The sequence below is a fragment of the Planococcus citri genome, chromosome 1 (assembly GCF_950023065.1).
Source record: "Planococcus citri chromosome 1, ihPlaCitr1.1, whole genome shotgun sequence".
Classification (NCBI taxonomy): Eukaryota; Metazoa; Arthropoda; class Insecta; order Hemiptera; family Pseudococcidae; genus Planococcus; species Planococcus citri.
Window position 1 is genome coordinate 9,166,419 of NC_088677.1, and position 24,344 is coordinate 9,190,762.

At 35.3% G+C, this 24,344-nt stretch overlaps 1 long non-coding RNA gene across 4 annotated transcripts; it reads right to left on the reverse strand.

Moving 5' to 3' along the window:
- Window positions 1-322: 322 nt before the first annotated feature.
- Window positions 323-24,318, reverse strand: LOC135846902 (uncharacterized). 4 transcript variants are annotated; one of them, XR_010559033.1, is made up of 9 exons: window positions 24,064-24,318; window positions 22,544-22,706; window positions 22,215-22,378; window positions 21,930-22,056; window positions 21,633-21,766; window positions 18,890-19,031; window positions 16,013-17,293; window positions 15,711-15,841; window positions 323-2,578 (listed from the first exon to the last, which is right to left on the reverse strand). It is a non-coding gene; the product is annotated as an uncharacterized LOC135846902 (long non-coding RNA). The 4 variants fall into 4 exon arrangements; XR_010559034.1 differs by lacking the exon at window positions 24,064-24,318 and adding an exon at window positions 23,651-23,834; XR_010559036.1 differs by lacking the exon at window positions 24,064-24,318 and adding an exon at window positions 23,183-23,622.
- Window positions 24,319-24,344: the final 26 nt, after the last annotated feature.

Sequence of the window (24,344 nt, forward strand, 5' to 3'; positions counted from 1 at the left end):
TTGAAAATGAGCAACCAGAATAGACTTGGCACATCAAAATGAATACTTTCGAAGCTCCCGAGTACAAATTTGATATTATTTTGGCCTAAGCCCTAAAATGGGCATCTCAGGGGGGGGGGGTTCAAAAGTCGAAAATGAGCAACCAGAATAAAAATCTCGTTTGATCCAACCACAGATCCCTGCTTTTCGCCCAGCTCATTTCTTTGGATATAATTTTTACGTGATATCGACATGAAAAATAGCCATTGTTCGTCTACCTACCTATCTACTATACGAATTCGTCAAGTTTCGAAACACATAATGAAATAAGTAAAACAACACAAAACGAAATTCGTTTTAAATTTAACGGCAATGAAATCAATACAGACTTAATTCTACAACACGTTGACCAATCTGGAATAAAAAACACCGCCGGCCGCTCGACAGTGAAAAACCGTGATTGGTCATTACAAAAATACACGAATAATAGTAACATGTGATATGATACAAATTTTCAAAAGAAAACAAGAAAAAAAAGATACACAAACAGAATCAATACAACATCTTCATGATATACATAAAAACTAGAGTGATGAGGGGGGGGTTCCTAATTTCAATTTCTCGACAAATTTCATCGTAAAACAGCGCGAATTCTCGATAATTTCGCTCGTCACTTGGTCTTTTTGACGCAAATAAACTAATCTTAATTAATAAGTAATTAAATAACCACTCACCTGAATCAACTCGTGTAAACTAACTTATATGTAACATAATATAATATAATGACTCGCCTGCAGCTGACTCTTCCAAAGTACCAAAATCGAACCCCAGTAATCTCCCACCATCCGACCACTGATGACTAAAACACATTCCTATAGAAAGTTCGATGCTAATCATTTTAATAGTTTAATTATTTTTGATTATTTCTCTACCCCAATACGATGACGGAAAGACCTTACACGTTCACTAGATTCGTAACAAAGCATAAAAATCCAGATCGACATCCGCTCTTCTCGCACTCTCAACAGTCCAGACAATCGAACCCTTTGTCGGGCCCGACTCTCCGGAACAGTATCTCAATTCCCTACACTCACCTGCAGCTTCAACACACGCACTTTCACGCACCACAAATCGCCCGACGACGCCTTGGAGAACTCGTATACGACTCGTTCGCTCCAAAAATCACACGTCACAGTGTGTTTTTGAAGGAAAAAGTCGCACATGAGGTACCACAAAGAACGCCACCGAGACGATCAAAAGACCTTTCGACCTGCGATTCGAACAATGTTAGATATCTAGTTAAACGTGTAAATTCTACCATCCCTCATTACCCTTCGTTTAATGCGACCCTACCATGCCGCCTTGGTATCCCGGATGCCGGGGACGATCGCAGTAGGCATCGCAAAACCCTCCGGGTCTCTTCCGATGTTGTGAGGTCTCCAGGTTGACCAGATACCAACATCGGCGCGTCACTTACAACAAAATTTTGAAAATAGCCAAATACAAACCGCCCCAACATTTTTTCAATTTTGATCCAAAATATTGCAGTAAGTACATATCCAATTTTCAAAAAAAAAAAAAAACAGCATGATTTGATTAAAGTCTCGAAAAACTACAGCCAAAAATAATCGTTCGAAATGAATATTGTTGTTGCATTTCTATCCTAAAAATAACATCCCAACTAATATTCACCCTATCATAAAGACAGACAGTTGAAAAAAAAAATACTTTTCTATATCCCATTATCCCTACTCTACTCAGAAAAAAAAACTAGACTAGAGAAAAGCATCACCTAACTCATCAAACCTTCATAGGATTGCCCTTGGATATTCATCCATCAATTGGAAAAAAAAGGAGCTCATCGCGAATAAAACGTCAAAATATCCGCTCGAATAATCCATAAAATCGATAAGTAGCGGTACAAGTATAGGAAAGTACTACTCATAATCAAATCAGCGAACGTTCCAGCAAGTTCTCAACATAGAAGAACTATTCAATCCAAATAGCAGGTGAGGGCATAATCACATTTACAAATATTCGCATGCGTAAAATACAGTTCTTCAAACTGGAATAATCGTGGCAGCTAAAATTATCACGCTCAAGTGCTGCGTTCAAAAGTATAGCTCACGTCAGTGAGAGCAACGATGACCATTGACCAATCAAAAAATTCGCACGTGATGAAAATTGCACGTCAGAATATCGTTCAGCGAACTGGTAAGTCTCTTCAATAATTATTATTCCGCGCTGTATCGCGGTCCATCGTACGTAGGTATATGTAAAGCTCGTAAGCCAACGCGCCACATGCTGCGATGAAGGGAGAGGGGAAGGGCGACAAGTTCAATTTACAAACATTGTACGTACATACAGAAAAGCGCTTCTCGAAGCTCGGTAGAATTCCGCGGTTCCGCCGAATAAAATCGTCACACGCTGCGCTGGTTATTCCGTTAAAAGCTGATCACGTAAAATTTGAAACTGGTCAGGCGAGAGGGAGGCGAGAGATATTAGTTAGGTGTCGCACGTTCGAAGCTGGAGAATATTCTGGAGCTGATGATATCACACGTACGTAGATAGAATCTGCATCTGAATTCCATTTTTAGATCTAAAACAAAACAAAAAAAAATCAACACAAGTTGATTAGAATTTTGAATAACTAAAACCATTACTTAATGTAACAATATTTTAATATTTCATGCAAAAAAAAAAAAAAAAAAAAAAGGACGCGTAATTGAGTGAAATGAGTCCATAGTCTTGTATTCAGCGATCTTGAAGACATACTTTTTGATAAGATTACACGATTTGATTTTTCAAAATTTTATCCCATTTAGGGAGGCATAAGGGGGGTTTGAGGAAACGTAAGCAGAAACAAAGTTCATATTCGTACTCAGCGACCTCAAAAACATACCATTCGATATGTCACTCAATTTTTCGAAATTCCCCCCCTCCTGTCGCGGATTTGCGATCATTATTATTTGGCTATGTTTTCGTTGTATTTAAACTTTCTAGAATTCAGTTATATTCGGCTACGATGTCCGTTATCTGAAGTAATCCAAAGTATTTGTTATTGTTTTCATTGATAAATAAATAGAGTTACGGATAAGGTTCGTTTTTGAAGCGATTAGAAATTAATCGCCCTGTTCGTTGAATTCCTTTTTCGTTATGGTAGCAGGCTGATCCTAAATAATCGTTAGTTTCGTCCTCCGAATTCGTTGGAAAAATACAAAAATGCCGGAAACCAGTGAAAATGCAGAAAAGCTAAAAGCGTTATCCGCCAGAAAATCCAGACTTCGATCTTCACTGACTAGAAGCATGTCATACGTAAATGAAAAGTTGGCTATAGCAGACTATAACGAAGTTAAAGTTAAGTTGACAATGGTCGAAGATATATATAAAAATTATCTTGCTTTACTTGACGAATTCGATAACTTCGAAGTTCCGGATCTGGACCCTTTCATAGAAAAATTCGAAGAAGACTACATTACCATAAAAGGTAAACTAGAAAAAACTATCGAAAAACTCTCTAATAATAGTGCTATTCCAGGTTTTAAAAGACAGTGTACAACTGAATCTGGTGGTAGTGGTAGTTGTTGTTGTTCTTCAAAAGCTACAATTAAGTTACCAAAGTTGGAGTTGAAGAAATATGGTGGTAATCTACTTAAATTCGAATCATTTTGGTCTTCATTCAACTCAGCTGTACATAATACTGATTTAGAAGCAACTGATAAATTTACGTATTTGAGAAATAACCTGGTAGGCGAAGCTGAAGTATTGTTGAAAGGTATGGGTACCACTGCTGCAAACTATCGAATCCCATACAAAATGGTAAAAAAGAAGTTTGGTAATAAAAAGAAATTAATTGATTTATTATATGTGAGGGCGCATAAGGAAAGGGACCTACCGACCAAAAAAAAAAAAAAAAAAGTTCTCTGAAATTGTTGTAGGAACTCTGTATGCGCCCTCACATATGATAATTTAACGAAAATTCCAAAAAGTAATAAATGGACTAAAAATTTGCGAAATACTTATGATAATATTGAATCGAATTTACATGCTTTAGAAGGTGTAGGTGAAAATATTCAAAACAACACCATACTGTACTCGATGATTATGAAGAAGTTTCCATTTGATATAATTATGAAAGCCGATTTGGATGTTGCAAGTAACGATTTATCCGAATTGAGGCAGAAAGTTGGCGAATTGATATGGAAACAAGAGCAATATTGTGGTACAAATTGGAGTGAGTCATCCGATAATAATTCTAATAAAAAAGATTTTTTCAAAGGTACTACACACTATGGGCCAGGAGACCCCCTAAAACGGGCGTAATTCAAAAAAAAAAAAGTTCAGTAGTCAGTCAAACAAAATGGGCATTTTATAGTAATGACATCCACGCATATGAAACGCATAAACAACCACCAATATCCCCATCCCAACAATTGTACGCTGGTGTTGAAGTTGACGTCGCGCTGTCTGAGACAGCTACTGCGCCTATTGTGTGTAATAAAACGTGTTTTGTTCGCGTTTGCGTGGGTGGATTTTCATGGGTAAAAAATGAATTCGGTAGCCCAAAGTAAGTACTTTTACACCATTTAATTAGTTTTTAGTTATATCGGTGATTTTTTGTACCACCGATGTTCAAAGTTGACTGTTTTTTATGTAAAATCGGAACATGTTTTGAACAAAATTGATATAATCGGGCTATATCGTGTGTTCTCTTCTGCATAAGAAAGTGTATTTTGGAGTGCTGTATACTATGTCTTGGCGATTTTTTGCCAAAAAGTGCCATTGTGCTTTGCAGGTTCATTTTTCTATTAAAAATACAGCATTTTTTGCCAAAGTAAAGGGGAAAAATCAAAATTTTACCAAATTGGCCTAGAAAGCTGAAATTTGGGATATACCCTATTTTTGACCTGCCAGTTCGATTGGAAACTGTTTCAGACTGTTTGGAGTAGTTCTGGAGCCTCCAGCAGATTTTAGAAATTTGAAATTCAGACAAAATTTCATCAAATGAGAGGCGTTTTGCGATATGGGTCCTTGTGGTGATTCGATGTTTTTTTTTTTTATTGACGATTCTGACTTACTTTTTCACGAGAAATCGAATGGTGCAATCAGATTTCGCCCATCTCATCAACTTCTCGTTTAAAAATTACTTGAACATGAATACTCAAAAACTCACATTTTTGGGAAATCGAAAAACAAAGTTTTTGTTCGTTTTTAATTTTTTTAAAAAAAGAAAAAAAGGTCGATGGAAAAATTATTTTATTGTTGTTACCTATGTAAAATTTCATGGCGAATCCGAATTTCTCTGTATTTTTTTGCGGGGTAGTCTGTAACGTTGTGTAAATTCGGCTGTTCACCACAAGGTCCCTTTTCTAAATCAGGGATATCAGGCGATGATGAACGAATTTCGTCAAAATTTCACTTCCAACCTATGCGCAAGACAACACTGCACCCAAAAATCAAAAAAAAAAAAAATCGAAAAAATCGAAGCAATTCGATGTTTTCTCTCTCCTGAAAAAATCGAAATATCACCACAAGGGCCCTTATCGCAAAACCCCTCTCAAATGGAGTTGGAAAGACGAAATTAATTCTGTAAACTAATTTCAATACGCTATCGCTACCAAGTTGACTTCAGTTGTAGTTCAAGTCGTTTTGGAGCCTCCAGCGACTTCATGAAAATTACTGGAGCCTCCAGCAGATTTCTGAAACTTGAAATTCTTCATCAAATGGAGTTGAAATGCCGGAATCTATTTTGCAAACTGATTTCAATAGGTTATGAAGTCGACTGCAGGTAGCTTTCAAGTAGTTTTGGAGCCTCCAGCAGATTTTCAAAACTTTAAAAATCTCCACAAATTTTCATCAAATGGAGTTAGAAATGTCAATTTTCCAAAAACGCCATAAAACCTGTGGTATGGTGCATTCCAGTTCGAAATATATGAAAAGTTGAAATTCAGTCAACAGAGTTGATACCCTATTTTTGGCGTTGTCATTCCGAAGTGGATTGGCGGCAGTTTCAATTCATTTAGAATCCTCCTGTGCCTTTTTGGAAACTTCATTTTTTTTAAAAATGTTACAAAATCTGCCCGAATGAACTTTTAACACTACTGTGCAGCGACATTTCTATTTATTAACTCTATTCGGTGAAGTTTTGTTTAAAATTTCAAGTTTCAAAAATCTGCTGGAGGCTCCAGTAATTTCTAAAAAGTCACTAGAAGATTCATAACAAGTTGAAATCTGTCTACAATAAACATTCATAGCGAGCATATAGAAATTGGTTTGCAGAATGAAGTTTGGCGCATGAATTATATTATTATGTACATATTCTCCGATCAAATTGGAATTTTCAAGGCTAAAATGAAATTTTTAAAACAAAAAAATGTAATTTTTAAAATTACTAAAATGTAACGTATTTTTTAAGAAGTGTGATTTTTGATACCAAAAAATGTAAATTTTGAAATGTATGCTTGCAACTTTTTGATTTTATCTAATCTCCCATTCTTAAAAATAACACCACCAAAACGCCTCTCCAAATACACGCCTCACCGCCATCCCACGAAAAAAATATTGCCAAATTCGGATTCTACCACCTCAAAAACATACATATCGATGTGTCGCACTTCGAAATGCTCAAATTTTTTACTTCTCCCCCCTCCAACGCCTCACCCTCACATCCCACGAAAAAAATATTGTCAAATTCGGATTCTACGACCTCAAAAACATACATATCGATGTGTCGCACGTCGAAATGTTCAAATTTTTCATTTCTCCCCTCTCCAGCGCCTCACCCCCCTACCCCTCAAAAAAAATATTACCAAATTCGGATTCTACGACCTCAAAAACATATGGATCATTGACTTTTCTTTATATTTATCAATACTGGAATCAAATATTGAATTACGCCCGTTTTAGGGGGTTTCCTGGCCCATAGTGCTACAGAGAGCTTGATAACTGGTGATAGAAAACCAAGTAAAAAATGTATCTATTGCGGTGAAACGTCACATTATTCTGATGAATGCAGCAAAATAACGACATTGGAAGACAGAAGAAACAAATTAAATGGTCGTTGCATCATTTGTTTGAATCCTAGTCATCTCGCTAAAGACTGTACGGTAAACAAACCATGTGTACATTGTAAAAAACGTCGTAGTCATCATCGTAGTTTATGTATTAAATTATTTTCGAAAGAAGTTAGTAATCCTGAACCAACTGAATCTTTACTAATGAAAGATCAAGAAGGTAACCTGTTAGCAGCCACAATCAACGTTGGTAATGAAAGTCGTATTCAAAAAGTTACCTCAATTCTGGATAGCGGTTCAAGAAGATCGTACATTACTACAAGGTTGGCCGATAAATTAAAATTGAAGCCTCTTCATTATGAAACGATTAGAATTTCTACGATTTGTTCCGAAGCTCCTAGAGAAATTTCAACCAAGGTCGTTAGTTTAGATATTTTTACAAATGATGGTGAAAATATTCGTTTTTTCGTCGGGAGTGTCACGGATTTGTGATTATAATTATTTGGCTATGTTTTTGTTGTATTTAAAACTTTGTGAATTCAGTTATATTCGGCTACGATGTCCATTATCTGAAGTAATCCAAAGTATTTGTTATTGTTGTCATTGATAAATAAATAGAGTTACGGAAAAGGTTCGTTTTTGAAGCGATTAGAAATTAATCGCCCTGTTCGTTAGATTCCTTTTTCGTTAAACGAAAAAGGAATTCAACGAACAGGGTGATTAATTTCTAATCGCTTCAAAAACGATTTCCGTAACTCTATTTATTTATCAGAAATTATTTGTTGCCAAAGATTTTCAAAAACTGATTTGGTTATTTTAAATTGCGGCGCGTTGTCACTTATTACGAATTTTGGAATTGTGCGTAATGCTATAAAATTACAAAAAGCGAGTAGGAATTCTTGAGTGGTCATATTCTCTAAAAGTTCTAAGTGAATCGCACGCGTAATCATACAAACAAAAATACTAACAAATACTTTTTTCTGGACTGAGTTATCACTGACATATAAAGGACCAAATGTGTCGATACCACAACAGGAAAACGGACTGCTTTGATTTACACGGAATTCAGGTAACGGAGGAACTGACGGATATTTATAAGGACCACCATCATAGTATTTGCAGTTAACGCATTTTTTTAGAACGTAGTACACTGTCGATCTGCCTTTTGGAATCCAGAAATTTTTTCTTAATTCAGAGAGAGTATGCGAAACGCCGACATGATAGTTATCAATATGAATTTTTTCAATTAATAAACGAGTGAAGTATTCTTTCTCAGGTAGAAGTATTGGAAACTTCGCATTATCGTCAAGACATGATTCAACTAAGCGCCTATGACAACGTATAATATTTTGAGAATCACGCTTTAAACCAAGCGCATTAGGTTGCGAAATATCAGGATAATTTTTGTTTTGGATATATATAATCCACTGGTTGAAAGCTTCTTCGGTTTTCTGAACAATATTATTTGAATTAACATTTTTCATATAGCTTAATGTTGCATCAAGTAGATAGTTGAGGGTTTTAAATTGAGTACAATCGATTTTAAACGGAGGCTGAATTACAGCTGTATTATTGGAGATAAGTACTGGTTCTGGTTCAGGTTCAGGTTCGGATTCAAATTGTAAATTCATTGCCTTTGGCCAAGCGACTTCCATCTCTTTCAACCATGTGGGGCCCTCTTTTTGGGACAGAGGGGCTTTGAGGGGTTGGACTTGGAAAATGAGTTTACATTCGTATTCAGCGAGCCCAAAAACATACCACCTCAATATATCACACGACTTTTTCACAATTTTTCAAAATTTTGACACATTTTTGGGGCACAGAGATGCTTCGAGGGGTTGAACCCAAAAAATAAGTTCATATTCGTATTCAGCGAGTCTGAAAACATACTATTCGATATATCACACAACTTTTCATGATTTTTCAAAATTTTGGACCCCTTTCAGGGACAAAGAGGTACATTGAGTGACCCTCTTTTTGGGTCCCACAGGGGCATTCAGGGGTAGGAGCAAAAAAATAAGTTCATATTCGTGCTCAGCGACCACGAAAACATACCATTCGATATATCACTCGACTTTTCAAAATTTTGACCCCCGCCCCCTTTTTGGGCCACAGATGGTTTTTTTTTAGAGGAGTTGCACCCAAAAAATAAGTTCATATTCGTACTCAGCGACTTTGAAAACATACCGTTAACTTTATCACTCGACTTTTCACGATTTTTCAAAATTTTTGTCCCCTTTTTGGGACACGGGTCGCATGACACTTCTTCAAAAAACTCCAAAAATCACACCTAATCTTGTCTCCTAGAATTCTGCAAAAAATGCTCAAAAATCTTCAAGTCGAAGCAATATTGAACTCGTCGCGAAATATTTTTAAAATTCACCAAAAAATGGTGAAAACCCATTCAAACATCCTCAAAATCAGACAAAAATTCGTCAAAAATAATCGAGAAACATTTCGGTCGAAATATTTGAATTATTTCTCGCGCCAAATTAACCCATTTACAGATAGGTCACATGACACTTCTTCAGAAAAATAAATACGAGTAAAACTAAATCATGCCCAATCTTGAGCTCGCAATTCTTCAAAAATGTTCAAAAAGGTTACTTTCGTTGCGATATCGAATTTTTCGATAAATTTTAACCCATTTATTGGACGGCTACTGTAACTCGAGCGGTCCGCCTACTAGCACCCGGAGTAGGCAACTCATATGACATCGTTCCCAAATCATCACTATTCAGCCATCTATGATTCGATTGCCAAAGGAGAATGTATCCGCACAATACATAGGTCATATGACAATGACATTTTTTCGATAATCTCAAAACTGTGACTCAATTCAAGGAGCAACATTCTTCAAAAATTCTCAAAAAGTGTTTTCTATAAAATATTCGAATTACACGCGAAATTTTAACCCATTTATGCGTATATGTAGGTTACAGGAAACTTATTCAAAAATCTCAAAAATCATGATCCAAATTTGGGCTTGGTAAGTATTTTTTCAAAAAACGTGACCATCTAAATTGATCATCTTATTATGATGGCAAAAAATTACATCAGAAGTATCATTTTGGAAAGGAAAACTTATTCAAATCAAAGGTAAGTACGTAATAGGCGGGGAGGGGGAGCGCTTGTAATCCAAAAGACATCAAAAACTGGCAAAAATTAATCCAAGTAAAAAGCACAAAAATTGAAAAAAAAAATTTTAATTAGACAAAAACTCGCAAAAATTCACGATAAAATAAAATTGTGAATAAAACTTCACAAAAATTTAGGCACAAAAGCAACCATAACAATAAAAAATAAGAAAACCCAAAAAAAATTCGGAAAAAAAACATAGAGTTTTAAAAGTGCAAAAAAAAATCAGAAAGATTCTGTAAAAAGGGGAATTTTTCAGCAGAAAAAAATAAAATTGGGAGAAAAAATTTCATGAAAACCACGAAAATTCAAGAAATAGATTTCGCCGAAATCAAGAGCAAAAATTGAGGCAGAAAACCGACTGAATAAAATTTAACACAAAATCATGGAAACGATGAAAATTGGCTGCTCGAGAATAAAACTCAAAAACGAAATTCAAAATGAAAATAAGCCTCCAAAAATAAAAGAAATTCTGCTAAAATTTAAAAAGTTGAAAAAAATTACGAAGATTCCAGAATAAAAATTTGATTGCAATAATTAGAAAACCTCCTACGAAAAAATTAAAGAGCTTAAAACGCACAAAAATTTAAGAAAAAGCATAGTAAAAATTGAAAAAAATTCACGATAAAACTATCGAAAAATTGGGAAATAGAATGTGTGAGAATTCACGAAAAAATTAATTCGAAATAAAACCATCAATTCTTGAAGACCAAAAAAAAAAAATCAAAAATGAGTAAGAAGGTGATTCACGTAGAAATTCAAGCTGAAAAAATTACCAAAATCTGGTGGCAAAATTTTGAGAGAAAATTTGATAAAAATCACAAAAATTCAAGAAATAAGTTTCGCCGAAATCAAGAGCAACAAGCCTAAAAATTATTCAATAAAATTCGACATAAAATCATGGAAATTATGAAAATCGAAAATTCACAACAGAGAACTTACGAAAATTAAAAGTACGTAAGTATAAATTCGGGAAAAAAATCGAAAAGTTTCAAGAAAAATAATTTGAACTTGAAAAAAAACTGTTCAAAGAATTGAAACAACAGTCTGAGATTTCAAAGAAGACCACAATAGGATAAAAGCAATGAAAATACGTTAAAATTGGCGTAAAAATCGTATAAAATAACTAAAAATAAAATTGATTGAAATTTTTCAAAAACATGGATTCTCGAACATTCTCAGAACTCGATAAAATAACTATAAAAATTTTCTCCATCATCTTGAACCTTGAGCAAAATCTCACAATAGCTATCGGATATAAAATATTCGTGTTTTCGACTTCCAAAAAACATATATTTTTTTCAATGGTGAGTCGTGGTCAAAAATTGAAAAAACTAACAGAGGAGGTAAAAATGAATTCTGGTGTAAATTATTGTTTTTGGTAAACAAGGTGTCGTTTCCATAAGAATCGAACCCCCCGAATACGAATGTGACGTCCAATTTAATGCTACCCTCAACCACACCCCTCCAGTGCCACTGCCCCCACCACAATTTTTACTATTATATTAAAAATTGAGCTATATAATAATATTGGTGTCGTTCTCATATGAATCAAACACCCCGAACACGAATACGAAGTCAAATTTTATGCTATCCTCATCCACACCCCTTAGGTGCCTCTGCCCACAACTAAATTTTTACTATAATAAAAGTTGAGCTATTTTCATAATATTAGTGTCGTTTTCATATGAATCAAACCCTCCGAACACAAATATGACGTCCAATTTAATGCTACCCTCAACCACACCCCTCCAGTGCCTCTGACCCCACTTCAATTTATACTATTTTAAAAGTTTTGATATTTTCATAATGTTGGTGTCGTTTTCATATGAATCAACCCCTCCGAACACGAATATGACATCCAATTTTACGCTACCCTCATTCACACCCCTACAGTACCTCTGCCCCCACCTAAACAATCAATTTTTTAGCCAACTCCGATCAATCCTCGACCAATAATTACTTCAAATCAAATCAATTACTATTAAAGGTATGTTTCGCGAAGGTCGAAAACTCAACGACATAGCAAGGGTCAAACTTTAACATTCGCGAGGAGCTGGCTGCAGCCTGGAGGGGGATAGATGCGGATAGACTTAAATTGGACTTCATATTAATGTTAGGGGTGTTTGATTTATATGAGGAACGACACCAATATTATTAATTTATTATATAGCTCAATTTTTAATATATGTAATAGTAAAAATTGAGATGGGGCAGTGGCACTGGAGGGGTGTGGTTGAGGGTAGCATAAAATTTGACGTCATATTCGTGTTTGGAGGGTTTGATTCATATGAAAACGACACTAATATTATGAAAATAGCTCAACTTTTAGTATAGTAAAAATTTAGTTGGGGGCAGAGGCACCTGAGGGGTGTGGATGAAGATAGCATAAAATTTGATTTCATATTCGTGTTCGGGGTGTTTGATTCATATGAGAACGACACCAATATTATTATATAACTCAATTTTTAATATAATAGATAGTAAAAATTGAGATGGGGCAGTGGCACTGGAGGGGTGTGGTTGAGGGTAGCATTAAATTGGACGTCATATTCGTGTTCGGAGGGTTTGATTCATATGAACACGACACTAATATTGTGAAAATAGCTCAACTTTTAGTATAGTGAAAATTTAGTTGGGGGCAGAGGCACCTGAGAGGTGTGGATGAAGATAGCATAAAATTTGACTTCATATTCGTGTTCGGGGTGTTTAATTCATATGAGAACGACACCAATATTATTATATAGCTCAATTTTTAATATAATAGTAAAAATTGAGATGGGGGCAGTGGCACTGGAGGGGTGTGGTCGAGGGTAGCATTAAATTGGACGTCATATTCGTGTTCGGGGGGTTCGATTCATATGGAAACGACACCTTGTTTACCAAAAACAGTAATTTACACCAGAATTCAATTTTACCCCCTCTGTTATGGACTTTCACGGAATTTTTTAAACTGTACAAGGGTAGATCGAAAGAGCAGGCAAAAATTCGTCACCTGCCAAAATTTCAAGTGCTAAAGTGCTTTTTTTGATTTTTGGTAACTGTTTCAAACGGTTTTGAGCACATGAAATTTTCAAAGGAGTTGGAAAGCCGAAATTAATTCTGCAAACTAATTTCAATACGCTATGAAGTAGACTGCAGGTGATTTTCAAGTCGTTTTGGAGCCTACAGCGATTTATTGAAAATTACTAGAGCCTCCAGCAGATTTTTTGAAACTCGAAATTTTCACAAAATGTCATCAAATGGAGTTGGAAAGCCGAAATTCTTCTGCAAACTAATTTCAATACAATATGAAGTCGGCTGCATGGTGGTTTCAAGTGGTTTTGGAACTTCCAGCTACTTTTTAGAAATTTCAATTCTCCTAAAAACGCGATGAAACTTTTTAAAAAGTCACTGGTGGCTCCAAAATTACTTGAACTCGCCTGAAGTCGTCTTTAGAGGGTGTTAAAATTGAAGTGCAAAGTCAATTTCAGCTTTTCATCACCACATGATGAAATTTTGGGAAAGTTTCAAGTTTCAAAAATCTACTGGAGGCTCCAGTAATTTTCAAAAAATTGCTAGAGGCTCCAAAATTACTTGAACTCGCCTGAAGTCGTCTTTAGAGGGTGTTAAAATTGAAGTGCAAAGTCAATTTCAGCTTTTCATCACCACATGATGAAATTTTGGGAAAGTTTCAAGTTTCAAAAATCTACTGGAGTCTCCAGTAATTTTCAAAAAATTGCTAGAGGCTCCAAAATTACTTGAACTTTCCTAGAGTCGTCTTCAGAGGGTGTTAAAATTGAAGTGCAGAGTTAATTTCAGCTTTCTATCACCATTTGATGAAATTTTGGGGAAATTTCAAGTTTCAAAAATCTGCTGGAGGCTCCAAAACCACTTGAAACCACCATGCATCCGACTTCATATTGTATTGAAATTAGTTTGCAGAATGAATTTCGGCTTACCAACTCCATTTGATGACATTTTGTGAGAATTTCGAGTTTCAAAAAATCTTCTGGAGGCTCCAGTAATTTTCAATAAATCGCTGGAGGCTCCAAAACGACTTGAAAATCACCTGCAGTCTACTTCATAGCGTATTGAAATTAGCTTGCAGAATTAATTTCGGCTTTCCAACTCCATTTGATGAAATTTTGTAAGAATTTCGAGTTTCAAAAATCTGCTGGAGGCTCCAGAACTGCTCAAAACCGTTTGAAACAGTTTCCAATGGATTTGGCAGGTCGAAAATAGGATATATCACAAATTTCAGCTCTCTAGGTCAATTTGGTAAAATTTTGATTTTTTCTCACATTTTGATTTTTGAAAATTCACCAAAAAAGCCGAAATGATTTTTTGAAAACTACTGAAGCCTCCAGTAGATTTTTGAAACTTAAATTTCCTAAAAATTTCATCAAACGGAGATGGAAAGTCAAAATTCATTCTTCAAACTAATTTTAATACGCTACGAAGTCGTCTGCTGGTGGATTTCAAGTCGTTTTAGAGCCTCCAGCCACTTTTTGTGAGGTCGTATGGTGTTTTTTGAAAAATTGAAATTCCCATGAAGTAGCTGAAAGCTTCAAAACCATCTGAAACCATTTGAAATCACCATGTAGTAGACTTCATCTCGTATTGAAATTACTTTGCGAAGTAAATTTCAGCTTGCCAACTCCATTTGGTAAAATTTTTCGCGAATTTCAAGTTTCAAAAATCTGCTGGAGGCTCCAGTAATCTTCAAAAAGTCGATGGAGGCTCCAAAATGATTTGAACCCACCTGAAAGTCGTCTTCAGAGGGTGTTAAAAGGAGTGTAGAGTGAGCTTTCCATCTCCATTTGATGAAATTTTGTGAAAATTTAAAGTTTCAAAAATCTGATGGAGGCTTCAGTAGTTTTCAAAAAATCGATGGATGCTCCAAAACGACTTGAAATCCCCCTGATGTTGACTTCGTAGCGTATTGAAATTAGGGTGCAGAGTTAATTTGGGCTTTCCAACTCCATTTAATGAAATTTTGTAAGAATTTCGAGTTTCAAAAATCTGCTGGAGGCTCCAGAACTGCTCAAAACGGTTGGAAACAGTTTCCAATCGATTTGGCATGTCGAAAATAGGGTACATCCCAAATTTCAGCTTTCTTGATCAATTTGGTAAAATTTTGATTTTTCCCCTCATTTTTGGTCTAAATTTGATTTTTAAAAATTCACCAAAAATCAAAAAAAGCACTTTAGCACTTGAAATTTTGGCAGGTGATGAATTTTTGCCTGCTCTTTCGATCTACCCTTGTACAGTTTAAAAAATTCCGTGAAAGTCCCATGTTGGAACGCAAAACCTGCGAATTCGGCTGACCTGTCAATCAAAATGGCCGCCATTTTGTAAGTAGGGCCACTTTGTTTTTGAGGACAAGGGCTAGAAATGTTCCTTAGGACTTCCCCTTTAAGAAAAAAGTTGTCCCGGAGAATCGGCAGGGGGTGCAGGTGATCCTTATGCGGGCCCCCCGACTAAGATGGAAATATACGAAATACGAGTATAGAACAACAAAGATATACAGAAAAAAACAACTACTAGTCTCTATCTTCAAGTTTCAATCAATATCAATTGAATATTGAAATAACTCACCAGCAATTGGGAAACTGATTCCATCTTCGACAACTACGTTGTAAAATCCTTTGACGAGCATCTTTTACAAATCTATTCATTTTTTCATTTCCTTTGCAATTATTGCCAGCATTTTTTTCTTGTCACATGTTCTGTAAACACAAACACCAGATAAGTTTTTCATCTTCGAATAAAATGAAAGATCACAGATGGAAACATACAAAAATATGTATACGAGTACAGAACAGCAAAGACGAGATGAAAAACACCTCGTCTTCAAGTTACCATCAATTGAATAACTTATTGAAATTTATGTAACTCACCAGAGAAAACTGCTTCCATCTTCGACAATTACTTTGTGAAATTCCTTCGACGAGCATCATTCACGTACGTTCATTTTTTCGTTGCATTCAATTAGAAGACCACATTCTCTCCATCTTGGCAAAGTAAGTCCGTCCTACTTTACCCCTTCACGCATCATCATGAATAAGAATACCCCACCCAAAGGACTGAGAATGGGTTGAGGGAAGAGGATTTCTCAAGGAACCCGCGCCAGTATCGATACCGGGTACGTCCAGGAGAACCTGCGCTACGTCTTCCCTCGAGCGTAGCGATCTTTACGCGCGGTCCAAAAACCTAAAGTGCAGCTTTTTGCAGTACCGCCAACCCGATTAATGGCATTGCGAAGCGGTAAAGTTGGCTTATCCAGACTGTTGCTGCTGAGCGAGTGGGATCTCATGGGACACGCGGAGGCTACGCCATAACGTCCAAGACATGAGCCGGTTGCGCAACTCCTCCACTCGAAAGTTGCGATCTTTTCGCGAAAATCAAGAGAATGTGCAGGAAAAAAATGTAATTTTGCATTACCAGTACTCCACAGGCCCGCCGGCGACAATTCCCTTGGGCCACCGAGACGATCTGGTAAAGTTGGACATAAGTTATGCACAGGGACAACTTTGATGAAAAAATAAAAAAAAATAAAAAAATGGAAAAAATGAAATTTACATAGAAAACTCATCACACTCCATACTTGCCTTATATTGAAACCAACCCGTAAAAATTGTTTACACCTTTTATAGAGACGGGAGAACAGAATGTAAGAAAATATAAAGCCAAAAATAATGATTGAATTGAAAAAAAAAATAAATAAATAAAAAATAAAAAAGCAAGACAAAATTTAGAAATTTTCAACAGAAAAAACACTTAGAATTTCAACCCCAACTAACACAGACCATATAGCAGACTTTCTCTCCAACCGTACCCAAGCTGACCAGATAGGAGAATGGCCAGGTGGAATACCTTTAATGATCTCGCCACGGCTCGGATACGCAACGAAATCAGCATCCACCAGCACGGAAGCACAATTCGTGTCAGGAAGTCCATCTGAGTAAGTCGCCACGTTGACCAATCATCCGGCTCATATCCGTCATCCACAATCATGCGGAGGCACTTCAATTAGTGGCCATCACCGACGGACAATGATGACCGCTAATTCGCCTATAACTGCCAAGACAATACCCGATCCGATCCAATCCAATCCTAGCAGAAATTCCAAAAATCGCGTCCAATTCATCTTCGGAGGGAGGGGAAATATCTCACGTACGCTGCAACAGAAGATGAGAAAGATTATTAATCATAAATATAACTAACTTAACTTATATGTACACTAATACCAAGTAAAAATTTCCCCGTGTTCTGCCGTACACTCGTAGAGCTTCTCCAATCAGTCCCCATTCTTAAACTTGAAAAAAAGTGCCACGAAATACACTAAACTGACATAATTATAAATTGCGTACAACATCGTTAAAAATTAAGAAAGTTGATTAAAAACAATTGAAAAGGACAAAAAGTTGAAAAAAGCTCAGGAATTTGACCGAAAAAGATGAAAACACAGAAAATAAAATTTTCACAACACTGATTTTTTTTCAACAGCAAACATATTTTTTAAAATATTGTTTCAAATGAATTAATTAAAACCGCACGAATACCTATTGAAGATTCCACTTTCAAAACGCGACAAAAGAAAACTTACTAAAATTAAAAGTACATGGCGGGAGAGGAGGCCTTGTAATCCGAATTTGGTAAAATAGTGAATCGTGAAAGTCATTTTAAAAATTCGCGTAGGTAGTACGAAAAAATGTATTGTACTTCAGAACGAAAATGAAAAATCCTCAAATTCACGAGAAAAGACATCAAAAAACCAGGCAAAAATTGATACACATTTCAATAAAAAATGGAAAAAATGGATCAAAATTATTGAAATTAAAAGAAAATGACCACAACTGGCAACAGAGGAAAAATCAAGATCTGCAAAGAAAAAAATTAAGTCAAAAAATGATATTGAAAAGCCATCAGAATGAAACTCAAGAGCGAAATTCAAAATAAAAAAAAAATCTCAAAAAGTTGAGAAAAATTACGACGATTTCAGAATAAAAATTTGATTAAAAGCAGAAAAACGCCTACAAAATAAATTCTAAAGAGCACAAAAATTTAAGAAAAAAATATCGTAAGAATCTACATAAAGTCACAATAGAATAAAATTACGAAAAAACGTCACAAAAATAGGCACAAAGAAAGCATGAAAATTCGGGGGAAATCGTCGAAAATCAAGAAAATGAATAGAATCTATGTAAAATTCAAAAGAATGAAACGTGAAAAAAAATCAAGATAGCTCCGAAAAAATTCGAAATAAAACCATAAAAATCTCAAAAACTCGAAAAAAAAAGAAATCGGTAAGAAGGAGAGTATCACAAACATTTAAGCAGAAAAAAATCACTAAAATTTGTGGCAAAATTGGAAGCAAATTTTACAAAATTCAAGAAAAAAGTTTCGCTGAAATTAAGAACAAAAATGTACGCAGCAGAAACATGAGAAAAATTAATCAAATGAAAACTAAAATGAAAAATATAGGAGTTTTGAAAGTACTTATCTGCCAATCAAAAACGACATCAAAACAAATAATAATAATTCGGCACGAAAAAAAATTAGCGGAAATAGATCAAAAGATTCAGAATTTTAGGGAGAGGGGGAGAGGGGGGAGCGAGGACAGCTCGACAACGATCAAAAAGATTTAAGATCATTCAAATAAACACATTCAACATGGACGGTGGTCACAGACCATTTTAAGTTAATCAACGAACATGTAGTGCGATATTTTCTAAAGTAACGGCAATGACAGGTAACAATATCTAGATAAGTACCTTAAAAGTATACAATATATTATCCAGATGAAGTAGGTAAATCGATTTGGTTGCTGCTGAAATTTTAATCTTGTTCTTATTGTAACTCGATAAAAACGTTCAAAGTCGCCAGCTCCTCCTCAATGTTGAAAAACTTGAATATCTGAAAAAAAAATGAAATGAAATTAAAAATATGCAACTGAGTGATACAAAGGAACAATTTCAAATTGATTAATTACAATGATTAATAATAAGCTAAAAGAATAAATCTTTCATTTTGGAACACAGTTGAGAAACTCGATCACACGATGACACTGATGTGAGCCTATTCGACCCTACACTCCCTAAAAATCATCCCAAATGAATATTTAAACGCAAACTTATCTCTTGTCCCCCCCCCCCAATCACAGAGGTAATAAAATTGTCAGATTACAAAAATTTATGAAATTTCAGCAAAAAAACAATCTAGCAAATCTAAATAAAAATTGCGAAAGTGTTTTAAAACGACACAAAAACAATTACAAAACGACAGAGATAGAGTTGAGAAAATAGGTACTGTGAGTTACATAAATATTCGGAAACACTTTTTCAAACTTTACAAAGGTAAATCGAAAGATCATGCAAAAATTTATCACCTGTCAACATTTCAAGTTCTATAGTGGGTTTTTCGATTTTTGGTGAATTTTTAAAAATCCAATTTAGGCCAAAAATGAGGGGAAAAAATCAAAATTTTACCAAATTGACCAAGAAAGCTGAAATTTGGGATATACCCTATTTTCGACATGCCAAATCGATTGGTAACGGTTTCAACCCGTTTTGAGCAGTTCTGGAGCCTCCAGCAGATTTTTGAAACTCGAAATTCCCACAAAATTCCATAAAATTGGAGTTGTAAAGCTAAAATTTAGTCTAAAAACTAATTTCAATACGCTACGAAGTACCGCAGGTGAATTTCAAGTCGTTTTGGATCCTCAAGCGACTTTTTGAAAATTCCTGCAGCCTCAAGCAGATTTTTGAAAATTTAATTTTTCACAAAATTTCATCAAATGGAGATGGAAAGCTGAAATTTACTCTACACTCCAATTTTAACACCCTCTGAAGACGACTCCAGGTGGGTTCGAGTAATTTTAGGTCCTCCAGCGACTTTTTTGAAAATTACTGGAGCCTCCAGTAGATTTTTGAAACTTGAAATTTTCCCAACATAAATTTACAGCAGACTCCCAATTATCCGACTCCGAATTATCCGACTTTCGGGTTATCCGGAACAAATTTATCCGACTTCTTACTTTTCGCATTATCCGACCCACCAAGGTCGGATAATCCAAAAAAAACCTAATTTTTGATTTTGATGTGTAAATAATAATGCAGTGTGCAGCATTTTGTATTCTATTGGTGTTATTTTCCTTGAAATCAATCAAACCTATCTCAAAAAATTATAATTTGGGTCAGTATTTCATTCGTAATTTTTTCGATTCTTTGTTCCTGTTTAGAGCCAAAACTTGATTTTCTGAATGAAAAATTGTCTTCTCAAGCTCATACACTTCATTTCTACGCTAAAAACATCCATTTTGGATTATCCGACTTTTTCGGTATCTGACCTACCTTACCCCCCCCCCCCCCGATTAGGTCGGATAGTCGGGAGTCTACTGTATCAAAATGGAGTTGGCAAGCTGAAATTCACTTCGCAGACTACATGGTGGTTTCAAATGGTTTTGAAGCTTCCAGCTACTTTTAGGAAATTTTAATTTTCCAAAAAAACGTCATACAACCTTTCAAAAAGTTGCTGGAGGCTCCAAAACGACTTGAAATTCACCAGCAGTCAACTTCGTAGCGTATTGAAATTAGGTTGCAGAAAGAATTTCGACTCTCCATCTTGGTTTGATAAAATTTTTGGGAAATTCAAAGTTTCAAAAATCTACTGGAGGCTCCAGTAATTTTCAAAAAAGTCGCTGGAGGCTCTAAAATGACTTGAATCCACCTGAAGTTGTCTTCAGAGGGTGTTAAAATTGGAGTGTAGAGTAAATTTCAGCTTTCCATCTCCATTTGATGAAATTTTGTAAAAATTTAAAGTTTCAAAAATCTGCTGGAGGCTTCAGGAATTTTTAAAAAGTCGCTGGAGGCTCCAAAACGACTTGAAATTCACCTGCAGTACTTCGCAGCGTATTAAATTTAGTTTTTAGAATAAATTTCAGCTTTATAACTCGAATTTGATGGAATTTTGTGGGAATTTCGAGTTTCAAAAATCTGCTGGAGGCTCCAGAACTGCTCAAAACGGGTTGAAACCGTTACCAATCGATTTGGCATGTCGAAAATAGGGTATATCCCAAATTTCAGCTTTCTTGGTCAATTTGGTATTTGATTTTTTCCCTCATTTTTGATTTCACCAAAAATCAAAAAACGCACTTTAGCACTTGAAATTTTGACAGGTGATAAATTTTTGCATGATCTTTCGATCTACCTTTGTAAAGTTTGAAAAAGTTCGTGCAAGTCCTATGTTAATACTTACGCAAAATCTGCGATTTCGGCTGTCCTGTCAATCAAAATGGCCGCCATTTTGTAAGTAAGGCCAACTTTTTTTTTGGCCACTTTGCTTTAAAATGTTCCTTAGGATGTCCCCTTTAAGAAAAAAGTTGCCCCGGAGGATCGGCAGGGGGGGGGTGCAATTACTCCTATTGTCATATGCCGGACTATAGAGGTACAGATCAACAAAAAGACGAAAAACACCTCGTCTCCAAGTTTCAATCAATTATATATTAAAATGACTCACCAGCCAGGGAAACTGCTTCCATCTTCGCGAGACAATTACGTTGTTCAATTCTTCGTCGAGCATCTTTTACGAATCAATTCATTTTTTCTTTTCCTTTGTGATTATTGCCAGCATTTTTTCTCGTCGCATATGTTCTGCAAACACAAACACCAAATTAGTTTTTCATCTTCGAATAAAATGAAAGATCGAAGATGTAAATCACAAGAAATATACGACTAGCTGCAGAACAACAAAGAGACGAAAAATGCACCTCGTTTTCAAGTTTCAATCAATTAAATACATATTAAAATAACTCACCAGCAAGGGAAACTGCTTCCATCTTCGACAATTATGTTGGAAAATCCTTCGACGAGCATGTTTTACGAATCTATTCAGTTTTCGTCTACTTTGCCATTATCGTCAGCATTTTTTCTCGTCATATGTTCTGCAAACACAAACACCAGATTAGAGGTTTTCATCTTCGAATAAAATGAAAGATCCAAGATGGAAACACACGAAATAGGTACGAGCACAGAACAACAAATAAGATACGAAAATCACTTCTTAACAATACGATCAATTAAATATTGAAATAAAACTCACCAAGGTGAAACTGCTTCCATCTTCGACAAATAATTACGTTACTTAGCTAGATTATGAAATCCTTCGACAAACATCTTTTACATAGGTATTCATTTTTTTGTTTTCTTCGTGATCATGATGGCCACTTTTTCGTCAGTATTATCCTTGAGTATTACATTCTGTACCTGAAAACAAACACCATAAGCTTAGTTTCTACTACTCTATTCTTCTTCAGCTCAAACGAAAGATCACATCACACTCACAGATAAAACACACGAAATACGAACAAGCATAAAACAAAGATACATATGTAGGTACGAAGAACATCACTTCAAGTTTAAATAACTCACCAGTGGAACTCTTTCGCATCTCTGACAATTTCAGGTACGAGTACGATACAAAATATGTTGATGAGCATCTGATTCGCATTACCTACTTTTTCGTTTCTTTTCCTTCGCGATCAGCGATCACTATATCGAAACCTTTCTTCGTTAAATGTTCAGTAGATACGTCCTGTAAACACAAACAGTATTATAGTTATGGTATATTGGGAGCACTTTTTCGTAACATAAAGACTGAACACACGAAAAACAAAGAAAGAAAAAACACCACAATTCAAGTACCTAGATATGTATCAATTAAAGACATTGTAGCTTTCAATCTTTCACCAAGATACAATTTTCGATTCAAAAAAGGCTCGATTAATACTCAAGTACCTTTATTCGTACTGAGGAAATGTTGAAAAGAACTTTCAACTTTTTCCAAAATTCAAATTTAACCAACCAACGTAAATAAACACTGAGAATACGATCAAGTTGAGAACCGAAGTGAAAATTTCGAAACACCCTGTTCTCAATTTCTAAAATTATCTTTCGAACAGATCAGGGGCCACCAACGTATCACTTAAATTTTTAGAAAATGTCACCAAAACTAGGATCGATTCGAGTAAAAATAGCAGAAACGAATTTCAAAAATATCATCATACTTACCAACATGAGTCAGCAGAAAAAAAAAACAAAGTGTAAAAACCACGAAAATAAATAAATACTTCATTACCTACCTACATACGTCAATAATGAGAAAACCACGAAGAAAAGAAATAAAAATTAATTGAAAAAAAAAACACGAATCAAAAGACTAACGAACAACCCTATAGTTAGAACGTGATCATCAAGCACAGGGTGTTCAATAATAGCGACAACAGAGCAGCCGCAGCGGCAGGAATTATTGTGCTGTTGAGTAATCGACTACGACTGGCCAGAGTAGCTATGATTCATCTACATCTACAATACAAGACACAATGCTATCTCAAACATGAAAATTCACAACTAACCTCAACACAATAAAACGAAAATCTCATCGAACTAAAAATCGGCAACGAGTTTTCACTCATTTAAATGAAATAAATACCAAATCTGCAGTCTCGATCACGAAAGGTGTCTATGTACAATACTTACTACGTAAGTAGGTACACGAAAACAATTGAAAAATCCAACGATATGGAATTTGGAATTAGACACAATAAATTAATATTAATTATTCGAATTGAAATCACTGTAACACATAACTCAACTCATCAGTCATCACACATAAATACTTCCATAGCTAGATAGCTAACGACCAACGACCTGACCTAAGGACTAACGTAAAAGAAACAATAGCGATCTCGAGTGACGCTGCCGCTGACACTGCGGTCACCGCTCACGAACACTAACACACTAGGTAAAGGTAACACACTAACACATTGATTCGAACTTACATAAATATTCAAAATAATCGAAGAAATTTGATGTACGTAATCTCGAACAAGTGTAACATATTCTCATCAATCATTCAAGCGACTAATTACAATAAAATATTTAGTACTTACAGCTTAGCTTACAGCAACTCATGTGGTAATGTGGCCGAACAACCGCTTATATTTCTACGATGAAATGAATACAAGTTTGCGATTAACCGACAATTCTGATTCGCAATACTAAGTATACAAATCACGTACGTAAACGAAAAAGAAAATTAATAAAATATCGCGACATGGCGGCTAAAATTAATCGAAAATTAACGAAATGAAAAGAGCTGCAAAATAATTCACTCGCCGCCATGATGTCTGAAGGAGAAGAAGAAAAAAACACTTCGGTCTGGGTTGAATCA